The sequence below is a fragment of the Calidris pugnax genome, unplaced genomic scaffold, assembly GCF_001431845.1.
Source record: "Calidris pugnax isolate Ruff unplaced genomic scaffold, ASM143184v1 scaffold31, whole genome shotgun sequence".
Lineage (NCBI taxonomy): Eukaryota > Metazoa > Chordata > Aves > Charadriiformes > Scolopacidae > Calidris > Calidris pugnax.
In genome coordinates this window covers 7,134,998-7,141,428 of record NW_015090786.1, presented here as the reverse complement: position 1 = coordinate 7,141,428, position 6,431 = coordinate 7,134,998, and the positions used below count along the sequence as shown (strand labels likewise).

General features: G+C 47.6%; 1 protein-coding gene across 4 annotated transcripts in view; it reads left to right on the top strand.

Annotated features, from left to right (window-relative positions):
- PAK7 (p21 protein (Cdc42/Rac)-activated kinase 7) overlaps positions 1 to 6,431 on the top strand; it is a 173,254-nt gene that overhangs the window by 81,450 nt on the left and 85,373 nt on the right. For 3 of the 4 annotated variants that reach the window (XM_014966403.1, XM_014966405.1, XM_014966406.1), the window contains exon 1: positions 1 to 28. The exons of the other annotated variant lie outside the window; for it this stretch is intronic. The gene's annotated coding sequence lies outside the window, so the exon portion shown is untranslated. The remainder of the gene's footprint in view (positions 29 to 6,431) is intronic. 4 annotated transcript variants of the gene reach the window in all.

Sequence of the window (6,431 nt, the reverse complement as noted above, 5' to 3'; positions counted from 1 at the left end):
CCTGACAGCGGCGGCGGCGGCTGCCGAGGTAGGAGCGGGGGGCGCGGGCGGAGGCTCGACCTTGCGGGGCGGCGGGCGGGCGCGTCGCTTCCCGGAGCGCGGCGGGGGCTGCGGTGCCGCCTGCTCGCTCGTCCGTCTGCCCGTCCGTCTGCCCATCCATCCATCCCGGCAGCCGGTGCCCGCCTCGGAGGCGTCCGGGAGACAAAGGCAGGGCCCGGGCATCCCCTTCTCCGGCGGTGCGGAGCGGGCAGAGCCGCGGGGCTGCCCGGGGCGGCGGGCGCAGGGGGAGCCGGCGGCTGCCGGGCTCCTCTCCTGGAGCTCCTCCTCGGCGTCGGTGGGGGGATTTTGCTTTAAATACCTTGCCGGGCTTTCCCAGAACAATTGCTTTGTTATTTTTCTTTTTTTTAAAGGTTTTTTGATTTTTGTCAGGTTTTTTTTTTTCCCCATAAGAAGTTGTTCCCAACTTTCTGTGAATATCATGTGGTTTTGGGTTTCCCCTAGAAAGCAGGTACCCAGAGAGATGCACAGCCGCTCCTGGAAATGCTCATGTACGCGCCTGGATACCTCTGCTCACTCTTTTTTTTGTGCATATAAAGGGTTAGAAATGCCTGCGATCGACTCCGTTCTTCTTTCTGTGTCCATTAGTCTCAGATTTTCGTAGCTAAAGAAAAGGAGCTGCACGGTGGCCGCCGTGCTTGAATAATGCTCCAAGCTCAGACCAGAGGAGAGGTGCTTTTTTTCTTGGTATCGATCAGACCTTGAGGATTTCTTACCAACCCGCCGGCAGCACACAGGCTGCCTGTCTTCCTCTTTGTTACACACCAGTCCTCTGTTAACATAAAGAAACAATGGGATTATTTTTCTTCTTCCCAGATATTCAGTGTTAGACTAAGTGGGCTGTCATTGCCATTAAGGATGAAATTCCCACGGACTTGAGAGGGGCCAGCAGTGAGATCATGCTGCTGGTGGCCTTTCTCTTAATTTTAGAATTTTTTTTTCTCATGCTTCAGCATTTGCAAGATGAGAGAGGAGAGTTGGTACCTGTGTTGTGATGGATCTCTGTGGTCTCTGCTGTCCATACGGCACTTAGGGAATCATCACTCCTAATTTATTGCCTTTATTGTACCGTGAAACTTTAAATAATGCTGCTTAAGACTGAAGCAGGGAGCCACGCTCCCCTGCCCTGCGCAACAGCCGGTGCCGATGGGTGAGAGCATCACTGCCGCTGTTGGGGACAGACCTCTTGTTGTGTGGAGGATGTGACTGGAGGTGCTGGGTAATTGCTCTGGCTGTCTGTTGAGGATGAGGTTTCCAGTGGGGAGAGGGTTTCATGTCACTTGCAGGGTTCCCTGGCCATCTGCCCCCCTAGGAGAGAGGTTGAGCAGAAGCTGTAGAAGCTTCTCTGCTTTGCTCTGAGGTTAGCAGAATAGCCCATTACATTCCTTGTTTCTTCCTGCTGAAGCGTTGCTGTTTGTGCTGCAGGATGGTTCCTGACACGCTGATCCCCCCCACGGTGAGCAGTGGCTCTCCTGGTGTGCAGGTGGGGATGGAGAGACCCGGGAGCTGCTGCTGTGCCGGGTAAAGCGTTGGGAGTTACTCCTTGCCGTTTGCCTTACTGGCAAACTGGTTTAGTTATGGTTTTTTGGCTGTAGCTTGTATCAGGTTGATGGAAGGTCTTTGCTCAGTGTTGGATTATGTTTTTGTGCTATCAAACATATTAATTGGAGATAAACTGAGTAAAAACAGGATTTGAATTAAGGGCAAGACTCATTTTGAGCATACTGGAGCTAAACTTTCTTCTTTCTCCTGCTTCAAACACTTTTACAAATGGTTTTGATCTGGGTGAAACTGCTCTCTGGAAGAGATTAATTTTAATCAGAAGAATTTAGACCAGTTTGCTATAGTCCTGCTTCCCCTTTGTGCAGAAGCTCAGCGTGCCATTACTCGCTTTTGCAGGTTTTTTTAACCTTATCCTAAGGAAATGAGGGTTAACTAGTCACTGTGTGCATGTGTTATGCAGCCATCCACAGCGACTGTTGAACCATATTTAATGGAGGGACTCAGGGTAGTAGTTTCTGTGCAGAGAACTGGTGGCACAGGGAGGAGACCAAGACAGTCCTGTTGTGGACAGCCCTGTTAGAAGTCATCAGCAAACCCCTTTTGGTGACCCCCAGCAGAGCCAGACCTAGTAAATCCCATTTCTCATTGGATTCTCATGTTACTTTGGCACCTCTATTTGCTTCCCGGCGCTTTTTTTTTTTTTCTGGACATCTTCATCAATCACGAATGCTCACAGTAGGTGAATATTTGGCTTTCAGTGAAATCTCAGCATCCCAATGGCTGATTATAAAATGGGAATGTGTAACAAGCAAGGTTCTTGTGAAGCATTTTATTTCCCAACTATTATTTGCCAAAGTAACTGTTGTTTTAGCAAATACTACTTTGAAGACAAATATTTGGGAAATAGAATGCTTTGCAAGAAACCTTTGCTAGTGTCAGCTCCTGCTGTCAATTGGCCCATAACGAACTTCACATGGTGCTAGTTAACAACAGTTAGGAGTGTTCTTTTACCTCATCGGTCTCACCTGTGACCCCAGATTTGGTACTCAAATAGGGGAGGCAATCTGCTCTTTTCCACATCAGTTGGGGTATGTAAATTGGGTGTAAAGCTGAGCTCAAGGAGGACTCCAGCTCACGTGGCTGAAGCCTAAGAAGTGATGCTGGCACAGATCTGTCAGGGGTACAGTGCTCTTTCAGGGAGGTATGGAAAAAAGAAGAGGAAAAACGGAGCAGAAGAGCACCTGCATCTCTGCTCCTCCTCTCTGATCACCCTCACTTTTGACACTTAAATCCAGTTGCTGCTTTGAAGCTGCTCCAATTAAGAATCTGAAGTGTCTGGCGTCTGCTTGTTCAAATACGTACATTCATGCCGGTTTTACCGGTTTACTTCACAAAAGCTACAAACAGAAGTCTGCTGTGTGGCATGCGCTGAAACTGCTAACAGGTGTTTGTGGGTACCACCAGCTGAAGAGTTTCTGACATAAGCATAAAGCTCATACAAAAAACCTCTTGCTAAGATACCTCTTGGGGATCTCCTGCTCCTGGCGATAGCCTCTCTGACTCATGGTGCTGCCTGGCCATCCTGGCGGGGTTTCTGGGGCCGTCTGTGCTTTGCTTCTTGGTGAAGTCATGCAGTTGGTCTGTTGGGTCTGACGCAGAGTTTGGCCAGCTTTCCCCAGGTTTTGGTGAGAGCCATGTGAACCCTCTGCCGTCAGGGTGGGATGGTTGGTGACTACAGCCAGGCAAAACCAGAAACACGGTGATGGAAACTTCACGTGGTTGATATCCCTCACATCTGAAGGCACGTGCTTTCTACCGTCTTCCAGTTACACTGTATTTTTTTCTTCCCATTAATTCTAATTTATTACACATTTCCATACAGTCTTACTACTCTCAGTAGCAATTTGAAGCATGAAAGGTGTTAGGCACAACTATTTGCTTAAAAAATGGATGGCATGACCAATAGAGCCTCGGTTCCTATGGCTTCCTGCCTTATAGCTTCTCAGGTGTCTGGTATGGGTTTGTCTCTTACACTGTGAAGCTCCTACCGAGCATCTCCCTTCTCTCCAGATACAAAGCTTGATAATTTTGAGACAACTTTCCCTCCATTTAATTCGCCTTTGGCTGGAGATGAGGTGTGTAGGAGTGTTGCCTGATGCACAGCACGACTGCATCAGCTTCATTCTCAAGGGAAAAGAGCTGAAAAGAGGAAAGTTTCAAAAACTTTAACAGCTGTGCCCCAAAGATCAGTTAGTTAAGAGGCCATTTAAAGGAAAAAAAAAATAAATTAGAGCAGATTTGAGTGCACTCTAATGATATTTAATGTTCAGGTAACTCTAATTAAGCTTTTAATCCATTAGGCCAAGAAGATTCACCGGGGACTTGCTGTTAGTGCTGGTGTTTCATCCTGCTTGTCACCAAGCCCAGTGGAGCTGGAGGGTTATCCCCACAACCAAAAAACCAAAATATTTTCTATGATGATGGATGTTTAGCCTCTTTTTTTTTTTTTTTTTTTCTTCCCCTGGGAAGAAACAGCCCATAGGGCAGCAGTGTGGATGGGGCTTTGGGGTTCAGCCCTGCAGCAGCATTTGGTCCTTGTGTGGCTGAAAGCAGCCATCTTGCAGCCCTGGCACACAGTGTCGGCTTTGAGCCAAGTCTTGGGCCTTAAGGTCGGAGAGTTATCCCTCTCCAAGCGGTGCCCATGAGGGCAATGACATGAGAAGTGTGTGTTCCCGTGGCTTTGGGCAGAGTCAGCCATGACACATGAAGTCACCTTATTTGGTGTCTTTTCCCACCATTTCATTTTCTGGGTGTGTAAGAGTGCTACCAGTTTTGGGAGGTGCATCTGGAGGTAGTAGAAAGGTAACCGTGTCTCGGAGCAGAGAGAGCTTGAATATCTTTTAAAATCAAACCAACAAAACAAAAATGAGTGAATCAAGTTTGGCTCTTCTCCCTTTACAGGCTGGCCTGCCATTTTCTATTTGTGGTCTTTCTTATCCCCTGAGCAAAGCTTTTATTAAAACATGAGCTGTATATACCAGTTAATTTTTATCTTATGAACTACCAAAATTGGGGTCCTAGTATGGCTGGAGGCTGTAAGGACATAGAATCATAGAATGGTTCAAATTGGTGGGGACCTTAAAGATCACCCAGTTCGACCCCGCTGAAATGGGCAGGGAGACCTCCCACCAGACCAAGTTGCTCAAAGCCCCATCCAGCCTGGCCTTGAACTCCTCCATGGCTGGGGCACCCACAACTTCTCTGGGCAACCTGTGCCAGCATCTCATCACCCTCACAGTAAAGAAACTCTTCCTAATGTCTAGCCTAAATCTTCCCTCTTTCAGTTTAAAACCTTTACCTGTTGTCCTATCACTGCACTCCCTGATGAAGAGTCCCCCCCAACTCTCTCAGCCTGTCCTCACACAAGAGGTGCTCCAGTAGAAAGATGTTTTTTCACCCCAGGAGCTTACAGCAGAAGGTGCACCCGTCCTGTTTGTGCGTAATCCGTGTGCCGGGGTGCGGGTAGCCAAAGCCTGCAGGAGAGGAGTGGCGTAACTTGCTTAGAGGCACGCAGTGATGGAGAGCAGAAGTGAAATCCTGGCTCCCATCATTTTCCTTCTGGGCTGTCCCATCTTTGCTCTGTGTGCCGGCTCTGCTGTTGGAGTTTGCCAGTAGCCAAAGGCTCTGCCTGCAGCGGGACGCGTCGGGCTGGTGTCACAGGGGTGGGAGCTTTGATTTTGCTGAACAAAGATGCTCTTCCAAAAATAGGTTAAGCCAAAGAACTTGGATGCCAAAAATAGCAATAGAGATTTTCCTTTTTCCGACTGTGTTTTAGATTTATTGTTCCCTGCTGGAGGCAGCTGAAAAAGTAGAAGAGATACTGCAGCTATAGGCGAGGGGATAGTGGAAGTAGACATAGACGGGCCCTCTGATGGAGGAAAACCACACATCACGTAACACTGTAGAACTGCACAATAGTGCAAAATAACAGTGTAAATAGAAAATGTGTAATGTCACTAAAGCCCCCTCCCTTAGCAAAGGTTTTGTTGTTTTCCTACCAGTCCAGGTACCCCAGGAAGTGAAGGATGGTGAGATCCCTGGTGACAAAGGACAGGACAAAAGAATGCCTGCAAACAAAAACTGGAAAGAATAAATGCCACAAGAGTGATCCTGGTGATAGCCGCTGTAAACCTTTTATTGTAACATGGTCTGCTGCCTGTGAATAATTCACTCTTCCCAAACTGGTGGCAGTAAAATCTGCACAGTGGCTTTCCCTTCCGCCTTCATACAGGTTGTTTAGGTGGTGGTTGTTAAAACTTAAGCTGTCTCTCCTGGGATTCTCCGTAGAAATTTTTGTATTGTTAAAATTAAACTGCAGCTTTCCTATTCCCCGAGTGAGATGCACACACGGAGGACTGAGCTAATTAACTTGCACCGCAGCTATTTAAGGCGCTGGGCTGAGCAGGGAGCTGGGAGTCAGGAGGCACCGTGGCTCTAATCCGGGCTGTGCTGCTCCCTGAGCCACCTCTGAGAAGTTGTTTAACCTCTCTGTGCCACTGCTTCCCTCTGGGTAATGGGAGGGATTATGATAATTGCTTCTGAAAAGCACTTTCAGGTGTTTAGGTTTGGGTTTTTTTCCAAAGGTGCAGAACTATCTGGTCCTTAGCTGAAGAGGCTCCAGGAGGCTTTGCAGAATTATGAAAACAACACTTAATGCCTCATTGTGCTCTTTAGGCCACAAAAATAAAACATTTACAGTATTTTTCATGAATCTTCTACGCACTACTCACACAAGGGCTCTTGGATACGACTGAAGAACACAGAAATGAGATATGGCTCAAAAGAGTTATTATTGAACTCTTTGTGAAATG